The sequence below is a fragment of the Panthera uncia genome (assembly GCF_023721935.1).
Source record: "Panthera uncia isolate 11264 chromosome A1 unlocalized genomic scaffold, Puncia_PCG_1.0 HiC_scaffold_17, whole genome shotgun sequence".
Taxonomy (NCBI): domain Eukaryota; kingdom Metazoa; phylum Chordata; class Mammalia; order Carnivora; family Felidae; genus Panthera; species Panthera uncia.
In genome coordinates this window covers 740,732-756,774 of record NW_026057577.1, presented here as the reverse complement: position 1 = coordinate 756,774, position 16,043 = coordinate 740,732, and the positions used below count along the sequence as shown (strand labels likewise).

The following is a 16,043-nucleotide window of genomic DNA, read 5'->3' as shown; positions in this document are numbered from 1 at the left end:
TACATAGTGCTGCCCTAGTTTCTTTTTATTTCCATTTTCATGGCAAATGGTTTTCCAAATCTTCACTTTCTATCTGCATTTGCTTTTAGGACTAAAGTAAGTTCTTCTAGGCAGGTACAAATGGGTCTTGATTTCTTATTCATTAAATCACCCTATATCTTTTGATTGTATAACTCTCTTTTTTTTCTGTATCTTTTATATGTTTTTGATTTGTGGGTACAATTAGTTTCATATATAACATCTTATGCATATAGAAATCTATATTAAGTTGATGGTTGCTTAAGCTAATACACTTTAAAAGCCCTAAATTTTTACTTTCTTCTCAGGTTTTATGTATATGATGTCATACTTTACAATTTTTCTTTTTAATTTTGTGATCCCCTTGAGTAATTTTTGTAGATAAAATGTACTTTACTGCTTATATGCTTTAACATCCATGCAGCTTTTATAAGTGATTAATCAACTACCATTTTTATGCTTGAATTTACCTGTGAAATTTTTTTTATCTATAACTGTCTCATTCCCACTTATAGTCTACTCTGTCTACTCAAAGAATTTATTTTAACATTTTTTGTAAGGCTGGTTTAGTGGAGATAAATTCCTTTAAATTTTGCTTGTCTGGGAAACTTTCTCTCCTATTCTGAATGATAACCCAGCTCGGTATAACATTCTTGGTTGCAGTATTGTTCTTTACAGCACCTGAATATATCATACCACTTCATTCTAGCCTACATTGTTTTGCTGAAAAAACAGATGCTTAGCTTTTGTGGTTTTCATTGTATGTAACTCTTTTTCTTCTTTTGCTGCTTTTAAAATTTTTACTTTTACTTTTTGTCCATTTTAATTATTATGTATTTGGTATAGACTTCTTTGTATTAATTTAGTTGGGGACTTTCTGTGCATCCTGGATATGGATATCCATTTAATTTCCTACATTAGCTAAGTTTTTAGCTATCGCTTCTTTAAATAAATTATCCCCTTTTCTCTCTTCTTTCTGGGATTTCTATAATGCAAATACTATTAGGCTTGAATATTTCCTTCAGTTCTGTTAACATATTGTCATTCTTTTTTGTTCCCAAGATGCTATTTAAATTCAAATTAGTAAGCACATAGTGCAGTACTGGTTTTAGGAGTATAATTTAGTGATTCATTACTTACATGTAACTCCCAGTGTCATACCAAGTGCTGTCCTCAATGCCTATCACACACTTAGCCCATCCCTCCACCGATGTCCCTTCCAGCCACCCTCAGTTTGCTCTCTATGGTTAAGATTCTCTTATGGTTTGACTTCCTCTCTGTTTCTATCTTATTTCATTTTTCCTTCACTTCTCCTGTGTTCATTTGTTTTGTTTCTTGAATTTCACATATAAGTGAAACCATGGACTATTACCCAGCCATCAAAAACAATGAAATCTTGCCATTTGCAATGATGTCAATGGGATTAGAGTGTATTATGCCAAACGAAGTAAGTCAGTCAGAGAAAGAGAAAAACCTATTGTCATTTTAATTGTATTAGTTTTTTTCTCTGTGTTGTTCAGCTTAGTTGCTTTCCATTACTCTGTTTTCTAGATTGCTAACCCATCTTCTGTGTTCTCTGATCTGCTATTAATTCCCTCTAGTGTATTTTTATTACAGTTATTGAGTTATTTATCTTTAGCTGGATCTCTCATATTTTCTCTTTGTTAAAGTTCTTACTGAGATCCCTCACCCTTTTCTCAAGCCCAGTATCTTTTTGACCATTACTTTGAATTTTTTGTCAATCATAATGCTTATCTTTGTAGTATTATGTGTTTTTTCCTCCTGTGGTTTTTGTCTTTTTTTTTTTTTTTAATTTGGGATATATTTCTCTGTCTTCTAATTTGTCCAACTCTTTGTTTGCTTCAATGTAATAGGGAAGCCAGTTACATCTCCTGATCTTGAAAGTAGCACTTTTATAAAGAAGAGAACTTGTGGTGCCCTGTAGCACAATGTCCTCTGTTTACCAGGACCATTTGTTTTTTAATGGTGTCTCCTATGTGAGCCCTACGTGTTCTACTGCTGTGTGTGAGCTGTATTTGTCTTCAGTACAGTTGGTTTTAATGGCTCACTTTGCCTTATGTGGGTACACTGGCAGTTTTATCCCTGTGTTATTAGGTGACCTGTCCAGGGCCTCCACAGGCTTTTACTAAGGTGATATCAGAAATAAGACCAGATGTTTGTTCTCAGTTTGCCTGATGAGGCTTCAGCCATACTGGACTTCAGGGCATTGCTTTTGTACTGCACAGTTCATTAACAATCCCATACTGCTTATAACAATTTATAAATATAATTTTGAAATTATATTCATTCAGATACATTTATCATTCATTTGTGATTTTTAAGTAGCTATACACCACTCCGATATGGACATTTTAAAGATAATTTCACATAGCCAATATCACACGTAACTATATCATTCGTGTAGAACTTTTTGTTGGAATTTTAAAAGAAATAAGTAAAATATAGGACATAAAACCTGTGAGAGGAGCATAAACAATATACTATATGTCTCAGAGGTGTGCGTATTCTCACTGATTAAGAGTAGAGACAGGTTTCATGCAGATTTTTTTTTTAGCTGAACATTTTTGGACTATTAAGATGTAAAAAGAAGTCAGAAGGGTAAATTCATAGCAAGGAAACAGCCTGAGGGACATTATGAAAAAAAATTATATATATATATATATATATATATATATATATATATATGAATGAAGACGTCCAGTTTGAAGATAGCCTGAGACCTTGGGATAAAAAAAAAATTGTAAGGTAAAACAGGCTCCATTTGAGAGCTAATTTTGATTCCTGGTGTCAGGATCTACTTGTACACAGAAACAGATGCATGACTTAGTACTTTTACTGTTTTTGAAGCTAATGTAAATGGAATGGTAATCTTCATATTTTTTATCAAATAACCCACTATTAGTGTGTACAAGCACTACTGACTTTTAGTATTGATTTTTTAGTTTACAACTTTATTAAGTTCATTGATTAAATCTAACAGTGTCGTTGTGGAGTTTTAAAATTTTCTATATGAAAATATGCTGTTTTCACACAGAAATTTTACTTCCCTCTTTCTGATTTAGATATTGTTTGTTTATTTTTTGCCTGATTGCCAGGCAACACTTCCAGCATTATGTTGATGAGCAGTGGTGAAAGTAGTCACCCCTATGTTTTCCTGACCACAGAAGAAATTATTTTAAAATCTCACTACTGAGAATAGTGCTAAGTTGTGGGCTTCCCAATATATGTCCTCTATTATATTATACATTTTGATTCTATACTTAATATGTTGAGAGTTTTATTGTGAACAAATATGAAAATATTCAAATGTATTTTGTCTTTACTGAAATGATAATTAATTTCATCTTTTACTTTATTAATGTTATGTATCACATTGATTTATTTGCAGATGCTGAAACATTCTTGCATCCCAGGTTATGTCCCATTTGATCATGCTCCATTATGTACTGTTAATTACTGAGAATTTTTGCATTTATGTTAATCAGGCCTATTGGTCTATAGTTTTCTTTTCTTTTAGTGTTTTTACCTGACTCTGGTATCAAAGTAATGTGGCCTCATAAAATGATTGTGAGAGTGTTTCTCCTCTTTAATATTTTGGGAGAGTTTAAAAAAAAATTTGTAATAGTTTTATTTTTTTTCAATGTTTGGGAAAATTCACCAGTAAAGCCATCTCTTCCTGGTATTTTGTTTATTGAGATATTTTTGACTACAGATTCAATATGTTTTCTGGTAATTAGCCTGTTCAAATTTCCTATTTATTCCTGTTTCAATCTTGACATATTGTAAGAATTTATCCCATTCTTCTAGGTTTTCCATTTACTTGATATATGGTTGTTTACAGTAGTCCTTTTCAGTTGCAATATTTCCTCTTTCAGTTGTAAGAAGTTTTGTTTGTCTGAGTCTTCTGTCTTTTTTCCTTCATTGGTGTAGCAGTTTTTCCTATTTGGTTCATCTTTTCAAAGAATCTACTAGTTTTGTTAATCTTTTCTATTGTTTGCTTGTTCTTTATTTTATTTATGTTTGCTCTAATTTTCATTTTCTTTTTTTTTTATTTCAATTTGAGCTTAGTTTGTGGCTTTTTATATTCCCATGGCATGTAAGGGTAGGTTGTATATTTCAGATTTTTCTATATTATTAATGTGTGCATTAATATCTATACAGTTCCCTCTTACACTACTTATTTTACATATCATGAATTTTGCTGTGTGGTGTTTCCATTTTTGTTTGTGTTAAGATATGTTTTATTTTTGTATTTTATTTTTTAATATAATTTATTGTCAAATTGGTTTCCATACAACACCCAGTGCTCATCCCAACAAGTGTTCTCCTCAATGCCCGTTACCCACTTTCCCCTCTCCCCCACCCCCATCAACACTCAGGTTGTTCTCAGTATTTAAGAATCTCTTATGGTTTGCCTCCCTCCCTCCCTCCCTATAACTTTTTTTTCCCTTTGCCCTCCCTCATGGTCTTCTGTTAAGTTTCTCAAGACCCAGCAATAGCACTGCTAGGAATTTACCCAAGGGATACAGGAGTGTTGATGCTTAGGGGCACATGCACCCCAATGTTTATAACAGCACTTTCAATAATAGCAAAATTATAGAAAGAGCCTAAATTTCCATCAACTGATAAATGGATAAAGATGATGTGGTTTATATATACAATGGAATACCACATGGCAATGAGAAAGAATGAAATATGGCCTTTTGTAGCAATGTGGATGGAACTGGAGAGTGTGATGCTAAGTGAAATAAGCCATACAGAGAAAGACAGATACCAAATATTTTCACTCTTATGTGGATCCTGAGAAACTTAACAGAAGACCATGGGGAAGGGGAAGGAAAAAAAATGGTTAGAGAGGGAGGGAGGCAAACCATAAGAGACTCTTAAAAACTGAGAACAAAATGAGGGTTGATGGGGGGGTGGGAAGGAAGGGGAGGGTGGGTGATGGGCATTGAGGAGGGCACCTGTTGGGATGAGCACTGGGTGTTGTATGGAAACCAATTTGACAATAAATTTCATTAAAAAATAAAAAATAAAAAGATATATATATATATGTGTATATATATATATATATACATAGTCAAAATATATAAATATATATTACATGATCAATTATATGTTTATTTGATTATGTATATTTGTATGGAATAAGTACATGTCAAAATAAATAAACATAAACACACACACTTATTCAAGTTGTTGGAGATACAGAAATGATCAATTCTAAATTTTTAAATATATGAATAGATGTTAAACCATGTGAAGTAATGCATCTTGCATCATAAGACGGTAATAGTCACAGCTATTTCTTACATTGATCCTTCATAATAATTAAGATTGATATGAACTCTTTTAACTAAAAGTATATGTGTGTATCTGTAACTGGTAATGTTCTAAGTAGTTTTATTATTTCCCCTCAATCCTTGCCACACCTGAGCTCCAAAACTAAGCTTATCCTTTGTTTTATATAGAGTGGACACAGAAATGGTGAGTAAAGGGGGGAAGTTGGGTCTATGGTTGCTGAGATTCTAAGTGTATCATCTAAAGGCTCATAGGTCTCTAAAGGGTCATTCATGTGTGAGAAACCTGACCTTTCCCTGGTGTGTGCGTTGCTCACTGTACACAACCACAAAAACCTTACAGGGAAGCCTGCTCCTATAGGTACAAGGGTCTCTAATATTTGGTATGGTTTTTCTCCAATTATGTTTAATTTGCTTCTACATCGTCCTTACATTGAATATACTTCCAAGAATTTTTAATATTATTGTTGGTACTCAAAGCATTGATGTTAAATAAATTTAGACTTGTATAACAAAAATTCTAGAAATATAATTTTTATTTATATTTTCAATGATTCAGTGATTTGCCATATATGCTTAAGTTAGCCTCTCTGTAAATATATGTTAATGTATGACATTATCTATCATGATGAAATGTGATGATGTGAACTGTGGCAATTTCAATATTAGTTAGCCATTCTGACCCACATTTGTAAATTTTTAGTTTTGTAATAAGTTCATTAAATCATAAGTGATTAATAATCCCCTATATATAGGCCATGGGACTTCTTCTTTTTAGCACATGTTGATGTACACAAACATTAACACAAAAACTCTCAGTAAGCATTACTTTTTTTTTTCCTTTTTTTCAGTAAGCATTTCATAAATCATTTCAGGTTATTGCATTTTATAAATGACCCATTGCCTCCAAAGCTTTCCTTGCTGAATTTGAGGTCTCAATGAACTTACGTCTAGGTGAAACCTCATGGATAACAAAACTCGGGTGGTCAATGAAACGGCACAGTCTGATTTCATCCTGGTGGGAATTTTCAGTCAGTCAAAACACCCAACTCTCCTCTGTGTGGTCATTTTTGTGTTTTTCTTGTTGGTATTGTCTGGAAACTCTATCCTGATATTTCTGATATACTGTTGATGCTTATCTGCACACCCCTATGTACTTTTTCATCAGCCAGTTGTCTCTCATGGATGTAATGTACATTTACATCACTGTGCCCGAGATGCTTATGAACCAGGTTATGGGTGTGAATAAGATCTCAACCCTCGACTGTGGGATACAAATGTTTCTCTATGTGACACTAGGAGGTTCAGAATGTTTCCTTCTAGCCACCATGGCCTATGACTGCTATGTTGCCTCTGCCAGTTTCTTTGTTATCCTGTCATCATGAACCATAGGGTTTGTCTCCTACTGGTATTTGGCTGCTGGTTTCTGGCATCTGTGGATGGATTCATGCTCACATCTGTCACCATGACATTCCCTTTCTGCAGATCTCGGGAGATCCATCATTTCTTCTGTGAAGTCCCTGACATAGTAAAGCTTTCCTGCTCACTTCCCTCCATGAGACACTCATGTACCTCTGTTGTGTCCTCATGCTCCTTTTCCCAGTGAGTCATTTCAAACTCCTATTTTTTCATCCTCCTCACCATCTACAGGATGAACTCAGCAAAGAGCCAGAAGAAGTCCTTTGCCACTTTTTCCTCCCATATGACTGTTGTTATCCTCTTTTGTGGGGCTGGAGTCTACAACTCCATGCTTCCCAGCTTTCACTACATCCCTGAAAAGGACATAATGGTATCTGTTTTTTATACCATCCTCCTACCACTGCTAAACCCTTTAATCTATAGTCTGAGGAATAAAGATGTCACAGGGACTTTAAAGAAAATGTTGAATGTGGGAACTGTCTTTCAATAAATTAGAAAATACAAAATTTAGATGTTAATGTGTTTTTCTTCATTCTACACATCAGAAATTTATGCCAGTGATATTTCTTAGCCCCTAATACCATGGCATCTTATATCATATTCACAAACTACTTTATGAATTGCTTCAATATTATAAGTGTCTTTGATTATAAACTCCTCCACTAAAGGGTCGTGTACTGTTGTAATATTTTGATGTAACACTGACTAAAGTTTATAGCTACACTCTTAGTGTATAGAAGAATATCCCCATTCTTATGAAATACATAATGAAATATTTAGAGGATAAAGGCCATGTGGAGATAAGAAATTTTCTCAAACATAAATGAGGAAAAAAAGGATATAGAGAGAGAAGGAGGGAGGGAGTAAAGAAGGGAGAGAAAGAGAGAAAAATTTAGACTGACAGAGAAGCGATGAAGCAGAGCAGGTAGAATGTTAGTAATAGATGATTCTAGGTAAAGAGTATATGAGTGTTCTTTGTACCACTCTTATTCATGATATTTTTCAACAAAATTGAAATTAGCTCTAAATAAATATTTAATATAGTCTCTCTCTCTCTCTCTCTCTCTCTCTCTCTCTCACACACACACACACACACACACTTATTTCTTGAGTTTTTATTTTCTGTCTGGTGGCAATGTGACACAAAATAGTATGAAAATGTGATTTTTTAAAGTGGCTTTTTATTACTGAGACAATACAGTTAGCTTCCCACATTTATTGGACACTACATTGATCTACATGGTCCAACCTTAGAGGTATTTAGAGAGGATTAATAATTCTGCTATGTGGTATTTTTAAGATTCAGAATGCATATGGGATGGTGGAAAATATTAACTCATATGGAAGGAAAACATGTGGAAGTTTCATGCACAAGGTGATTTCTGATCTGAGGTGTTTTTCTTTTTTAAATTTTAGTAAGTTAACATACAGTGCAATATTGGTTTCAGAAGTAAAAATCAGTGATTCATCACTTACATACAACACCCAGTGCACATCACAACAAAGGCCATACTTAATACTCATCACCTAGCTCCCACCCCCTCCCTCTATAAGCTATAAGTTTGTTCTCTACTGTTTTTAATATAATTTATTGTCAAATTAGCTAATGTACAGTGTGTAAAGTGTGCTCTTGGCTTTTGGGGTAGATTCAGGTGGTTCATCACTTGTATACACCACTCAGTGTTCATCCCAACAAGTGCCCTCCTCAAACCCCATCACCCATTTTCCACAACTTCCCACACTCCCCTCATCAACCATCAGTTTGTTCTCTGTATTTAAGAGTCTATATGGTTTGCCTCCTTCCCTCCTTCCCATGTTTGTAACTATGTTTTCCCTTTCCCTACCCCCATGGTCTTCTGTTAAGTTTTCAAGATCCACATATGACTTAAAACATATTATATTTGTCTTTCTCTGACTGACTTATTTCACTGAGAATAATACCTTCATTTCCATCCATGTTGCTGTTTCTGATTGCCAAGTAGTATTCCATTGTATGTATACAACACATCTTCTTTATCCATTCATCAGTTGATGGACATTTAGGCTCTTTCCATAATTTGGTTATTATTGAAAGCACTGCTATAAACATTGGGGTATATGTACCCCTATTCATCAGCACTCCTGTATCCTTTGGATAAATTCCTAGTGGTGCTATTGTTGGGTCATAAGGTAGTTCTATTTTTAATTTTATAGGAACCTCCACAATGTTTTCCAGAATGGCTACAACAGTTTGCATTCCCATGAACAATGCAAGAGGGTTACCATTTTTCCACATCCTTGTCAGCATCTGATGTTTCCTGAGTTGTTTATTTTGTCCACTCTGATTGGTGTGAGGTGGTATCTCAGTGTGGTTTTGATTTGTATTTCCCTGATGATGAGTGAAGTTGAGCATCTTTTCATGGGTCTGTTGGCCATATTGATGTCTTCTTTGGAAAAGTGTCTATTCATGTCTTCTGTCCATTTATTCACTGGATTATTTGTTTTCCGAGTGTGGAGTTTGGTGAGTTCTTTATAGATTTCAGATACTTGCCCTTTATCCGATATGTCATTTGCCAATATCTTTCCCCATCTGTCGGTTGCCTTTTAGTTTTGTTGACTGTTTCCTTTGCAGTGCAGAAGCTTTTTATCTTGACGAGGTCCCAATAGTTCACTTTTGCTCTTAATTACCTTGCCTTTAGAGATGTGTCAAGTAAGAAATTGCTACGGCTGAGGTCAAAGAGGTTTTACTGCTTTCTCCTCTAGGGTTTTAATGGTTTCCTGTCTCACATTCAGGTACTTCATCCATTTTGAGTTTATTTTTTGTGTATGGTGTAAGAAAGTGATCTACTTTCATTCTTCTGCATGTTGATGTCCATTTCTCCCAGCACCATTTGCAAAAAAGGCTCTTTTTTCAATTGGATACTCCTTCCTTCTTTGTCAAAGATTAATTGCCCATATATTTGTGGGTTCTGTATTCTATTCCATTGGTTTCTGTGTTTGTTTTAGGGCCAATAGCATATTGTCTTGATGATTACAGATTTGTAATAGAGGCTAAAGTTTGGGATTGTGATGCCTCCTGCTTTGGTTTTCTTTTCCAATATTACTTTAGCTATTTGAGGTCTTTTGTTGTTCCATAAAAATTTTAGAATTGTTTTTTCTAGCTTTGAGAAGAATGCCAGTGCAACTTTGATTGGGATTACATTGAATGTGTAGATTGCTTTGGGTAGTATTGACACTTTAACAATATTTATTCTTCCACTCCATGAGCGTGGAATGTTTTCCCATTTCCTTGTGTCTTCTTCAATTTCCTTCATAAGCTTTCTATAGTTTTGAGCATACAGATCTTTTACATCTTTGGTTAGGTTTATTCCTAGGTTTTTTTTTTTTGGTTCTTGGTGCAATTGGAAATGGGGTCGATTTCTTTATTTCTCTTCATTATTGGAGTAAAGAAGTGCAACCAATTTCTATACCTTGATTTTGCATCCTGTGACTTTGCTGAATTCATGTGTCAGTTCTAGCAACTTTGTGGTGGAGTCTTTTAGGTTTTCCATGGAAAGGATCATGTTATCTGTGAAAAGTGAAAGTTTGGCTTCTTCTTTGCCAATTTGGATGCTTTTTTTCCTTTTTTTCATGTTGTTGTCTGCTGAGACTAGGACTTCCAACACTATGTGAAACAACAGTGGTGACAGTGGACATCCCTGTCAAATTCCTGATCTTGGTGGAAAGCTCACAGTTTTTCCCTACTGATGAGGATATTAGCTGTGGGCTTTTCATGTCTGACTTTTATGATGTTTAAGAATGTTCTTTCTACTCCGACTTTATTTAGGGATTTTATTGAAAAAAGATACTGTATTTTGTCAAATGTTTTTTATTTTTCTGCATCTATTGACAGGATCATATGGTTCTTAACCTCTCGTCTATTAATGTGCTGTATCACATTGTTTGATTTGTGAATATTAAACTAGGCCTGCAACCCAGGAATGAATCACACTTGATCATGGTGAATAATACTATTTATATGCTGCTGAGTTAGATTTGCTAGTATGTTGTTGAAAATTTTTACATCCATGTTCATCAGGAATATTGGCCAGTAATTCTCCTTTTTTTGTGGAGTCTTTGTCTAGCTTGGGGATCAAGGTAATGATGAATTCATAGAATGAGTCCAGAAATTTTCCTTCCATTTCTATTTTTTGTAACAGCTTGAGAAGGATAGGTATTAACTCTGCTTTAAATGTCTGATAGCATTCTCTTGGGAAGCCATCTGGTCCAGGACTCTTATTTGTTGGGAGATTTTAATAACTGGTTCAATTTCTTCACTAATTATGTGTGTGTTCAAATATTCTATTTCTTCCTGCTTGAGTATTGGTAGTGTGTGGGTGTCTAGGAATTTGTCCATTTCTTCCAGGTAGTACAGTTTGCTGGGATATAATTTTTCACAGTATTCCCTGATAATTGCTTGTATTTCTGATGGATTGGTTGTGATAAATCCATTTTCACTCATGATTTCGTCTATTTGGGTCCTCTCTCTTTTCTTATTGAGAGATCTGGCTTGGGGTTTATCAATTTTGTTTATTTTTTCAAAAAACATATCCTACTTTCATTGATCTTTCTACTGTTTTTTTTTTTTAATTCTATATTGTTTATTTCTGCTCTGATCTTTATTATTTCTTTTCTGCTGATGACCTTGGGGTTTTTTTGTTGTTCTGCTTCTAGTTCTTTTAGGTGTGTTGTTAGATTTTGTATGTGGGATTTTTCTTGTTTCTTGAGATAGGCCTGGACTGCAATGTGTTTTCCTCTTAGGACTGCCTTTGCTGCATCCCAAAGGATTTGGAGTGTTGTGTTTTCATTTTCATTTTTTTTCCATATATTTTTAAATTTCCTCTTTAATTGCCTGGTTGACCCATTCATTCTTTAGTAGGATGATCTTTAACCTCCATGCATTTAGATGTTTTCCAGACTTTTTCCTGTGGTTGATTTCAAGTTTCATAGCATTGTAATTTGAAAGTGTGCATAGTATTATCTCAATTATTTTATATTTATTAAGGCCTTTTTCGTGACCCACTATGTGATCTATCTTGGAGAATGTTCCATGTGCACTTGAGAAAAATATGTATTCTGCTGCTTTAGGGATGTGTTTTGATTGAAGCATTTAGTCCTTTTACATTCAGTGTTATTATTGAAAGATATGGATTTACAGTCATTGTGTTATATGTAGGTTTCATGCTTATAGTGAAGTCTCTGATCCTTTGTGGTCTTTGCAACATTCTACTCACAGAGTCCCCATTAGGATCTCTTGTAGGGCTGGTTTAGTGGTGATAAACTCCTTAAGTTTTTGCTTTTCTGGAAAAACCTTTATTTTTCCTTCTATTCTGCATGACAAGCTTGTTGGTTAAAGGATTTTTGGTTGCATATTTTTTCTATTCAGCACAATGAAAACTTATTGCCACTCTTATCTGGCCTGCCAGGTTTCAGTAGATAGGTCTGCTACTACCCTCATGTGTCTATCCTTGTTGGTAAAGGCCCTTTGTCCTTAGCGGCTTTCCGGATTCTCTCTTATCTTTGTATCTTGCCAGTTTCTCTATGATATTTCATGCAGATCAATCCAAGTTACTTCTGAAGGCAGTTCTCTGTTCCTCTTGTATTTAAATGTCTGTTTCCTTCCCTAGAGTGGGGAAATTCTCAGCTATGATTTTTTTCAAGTACACCTTCCACCCCTTTCTCTCTCTCTTCTTCTCTGGAATTCCTATGATAAGGACATTATTACATTTCATTGAATCACTTAGTTATCTAATTCTCCCCTCTTGATCCAGAATTTTTTCTCTTTTTGTCAGATTCATCTTTTTTCATAATTTTATCTTGTACTTCACTTATTCTCCCCTCTGCCTCTTCAATCCTTGCTGTCACCGCCTCTAGTTTATTTTCCCATAATTTACAACAGTTTTTAATTCATCATGACTATTTTTTAGTTCTTTAATCTCTGAATCAATACATTGTCTGCTGTCTTTTATGCTTTCTTCAAGCCCAGTGGTTACTCTTATGACTCTTATTATAAATTCTTGTTCAGTTATATTGTTTATATCTGTTTGGACCAATTGTTTAACTGTCATTTCTTCCTGGAATTTCTCTTGAGGAGAAATCTTCTGATTCATCTTTTTGGGTAGTTTTCAGTCCCTTATGTGTTTTAAAAGCTTGTTATGTGCCCTGCATATGGAAACACTATTATATTAAAGAGGGGTCATTCACTGTCCAGGATCTGACCTTACAAAAGATGTTTTTTGGCATGTGTTACTTGCTTTTTGTTCTTGTGATTCTGATTGCTTTATCTGCCTACTTGTAGTGATATGTTGGACCCTCTACCAGGTCTGCTTTGATTTATTCTTTGAAGTAGTCCTGGAAAAGAAAACGAAAAAACAAACAAACAAATAAAACAAAACAAAACCACAAGCTACAGCAAAACAATGGGGTGGGGGCATTGTTGATGGAAGAGGACTTATCCCATACAAAGAGAGAAATGACAGAGGTGTAGAAAAATAAAATAAAGTAAAATTGACCAGGCAGAGAAACTCTATGGTTTAATCCAGAGAGAGAGAGAGAGGGGAAAATAAAGAAGGAGATATAGATGTAAAGAGAATAGGTTAAATATGTCTGTTATATAGGTGTAAAGAGAATAGGTTAAATATGTCTGTTGAAACAAACCAACAACCAGAATAACCAGACTAGAGAAGGGAAGAAATAAAGAGAAAAGTAAAAAAGAAAGAAAGAAAAGAAATATATATATATATATATATATATATATATATTTACACACACAGAAGAATTAAATCAGGAGATGCAAACCCACTGGATGCTTTGGAGCTGGTGGTAGTGCTGGTCTGGAGGAGGGGCTGTCTGTGTTGTCAGCATCAATCCAGCTCCAGTAGATATGCAGTTACCAGATGTGGAGGGGCATGGTTTGGTGTAGGTGGGTCCTGCCTCTACTGTTGACCTTCCATCCTTTCACCTTGTTGGTGATGGGGAGAAAAATTGTGACACCCCGATATCTCCTCCACGGAAGAGGTGTCCCAAACTACTCTGTTTAGGCAGTCCTCACTCTGCCACAAGCACGAACGAGGCAGCTTGTTCTCCTGCATTGTCTCCCATGCTTCCCTGGTACTCGGCTGGTATTTAAACCCTGATGTCTTATAGGGTTTCACTCCATGCACCCCAGTTCAGTGGAAGTGTTGCTTTGTGCCAATATATGTCCTCTACTGGCAGGTGCAGGCAGTCTTTGTCCTTTGAATGGTTATATACCTTCTTCCCACAGCACTCCAGGGAAGGGATTGCTTTCTCCCACTGTGGACTACAACTCTGAACTAGTTACCTACCCTGGGGCTGGCTCCCCTCCTCCCAGATGTGCAAATTGGGCAGCCAGCCCCAGTCCAGAGAAAGCCCCACAGTTGGAGACTGGATCTTTCTCTGTCCTGGTCCGTGATTTTTCTCTTGTCCAGGTACAGTCCTACACTTCCCCAGTCTCTCTTTCCCTTCCCTTTGTCTCTCTGCAGAAGGGTATCCCTCTCACCCATGCCTATGCAGTCCATATTAACTCTCCCAGGTCGCTATTGTGCAGCTATGGCCTGCCAGGTTGTCCCCCTGGGTCCCTGGAGATGTCTTTGTCACTCTGCAGCCTGGACTGTTGGAATTCAACGTCCTTTGGCCTCAACACTGCTGTGTTTGAGGGACAAGGGAACTTTGGGTCCCCCTACTTCTCCACCATGCTTGAGAAATAGCTGTTCTCTACTGTTAAGAGCCTCTTGTGGTTTCTCTGTCTTCTCCTTGCCCCTCCCCATATTTCATCTGTTTTCTTTCTTAAATATTATACCTGAATGAAATCATATGGTATTTGCCTTTTTCTGATTGACTTATCTAGCTTAGCATATGTTATAGCTCCATCCACGTCATGGCAAATGGCAAGATTTCATTATTTTGGTGACTGAGTAATGTGTGTGTGTGTGTGTGTGTGTGTGTATACACACACACACCATATATACACATACACCATATACACCATATATATATATATATATACACACACCATATACACACACCATATACACTATACACATATAAATACACACACACACACACACACCAAATCTTCTTTATCCATACATCAGTCAATGAACATTTGGCCTCCCTCCATATTTTGGCTTTGTAGATAATGCTTCTATAATTATTGGGGTTCATGTAACCCTTTGAATCTTTATTTTGTATCCTTTGGGCAAATACCTAATAGTAAAATTGCTGTATCATTGGGAGTTCTATTTTTAGCTTTTTTAATGTTTTTTTATTTAGTTTGGTGGGGGGAGAGATAGTGAGCTGGTGTGAGCAGGGGAGGGCCAGAGCAAGAGGGAGGGAGAGAGAGAGAGAAAAAGAGAGAGAGAGAGAGAGAGAGAGAATGCCAAGCAGGCTCCACACTGCCAGCACAGAGCCCTACATAGGGCTTGATTCCATAAACTGTGAGATCATGACTTGAGCCAAAATCAAGAGTAAGATGCCAAATTAACTACCCATCCAGGCACTCCTACATTTAGTTTTTTGAGTAACTTCATACTGTTCTCCAGAGTGGTTACACTAGTTTGCTTTCCCACCAACAGTGTAAAGGCTTCCCCTTTCTCCACATCCTTGCCAACATCTGTTACTTCTTGAGTTGTTAAACTTAGCCATTTTGATGAATGTGAGGTGATAGCTCATCGTGGCTGTGATTTGTAGTCTCCTGATGATGAGTAATGTTGAGCGTCTTTTCATGTGTCTGATAGCCATCTGGATGTCTTCTTTGGAAAAAGAAAATGTCTGTTCATATTTTTTGCCCATTTCTTAACTGGGTTGTTTGTTTTTTGGTGTTGAGTTTGATAAGTTCTTTATAGATTTTGGATACTAACTCCTTATCAGTTACATCATTTGTAAATATCTTCTCCCATTCCATTGGTTGCCCTTTTAGTTTTGTTGTTCTCTTTGCTGTGTAGAAGCTTCTTATCTTGATGAAGTCCTAATAGTTTATGCTTGCTTTTGTTGTCCTTGCCTTTGGCGATGTGCCTAGTAAGAAGTTGCCCGATGTGTCTGAGGTCAAAGAGGTTGCGGCCTGCTTTCTCCTCAAGAAGAAATGGTTTACTGCCTCACATTTATGTCTTTCATCTAATTTGAATTTATTTTTGTGTATGGTATAAAAAAGTGTTCCAGTTTCATTCTTCTGCATGTCACCATCCAGTTTTCCCAACACCATTTGTTGAAGAGACTGTCGTTTTTCTATTAGATGTTCTTTCCTGCTTT

At 35.8% G+C, this 16,043-nt stretch overlaps 1 pseudogene; it reads left to right on the top strand.

The window, feature by feature from the left end:
- The first annotated feature begins 6,303 nt into the window (after positions 1–6,303).
- On the top strand, positions 6,304–7,248 carry LOC125935335 (olfactory receptor 2T29-like; annotated as a pseudogene).
- The last annotated feature ends 8,795 nt before the right edge of the window (positions 7,249–16,043 follow it).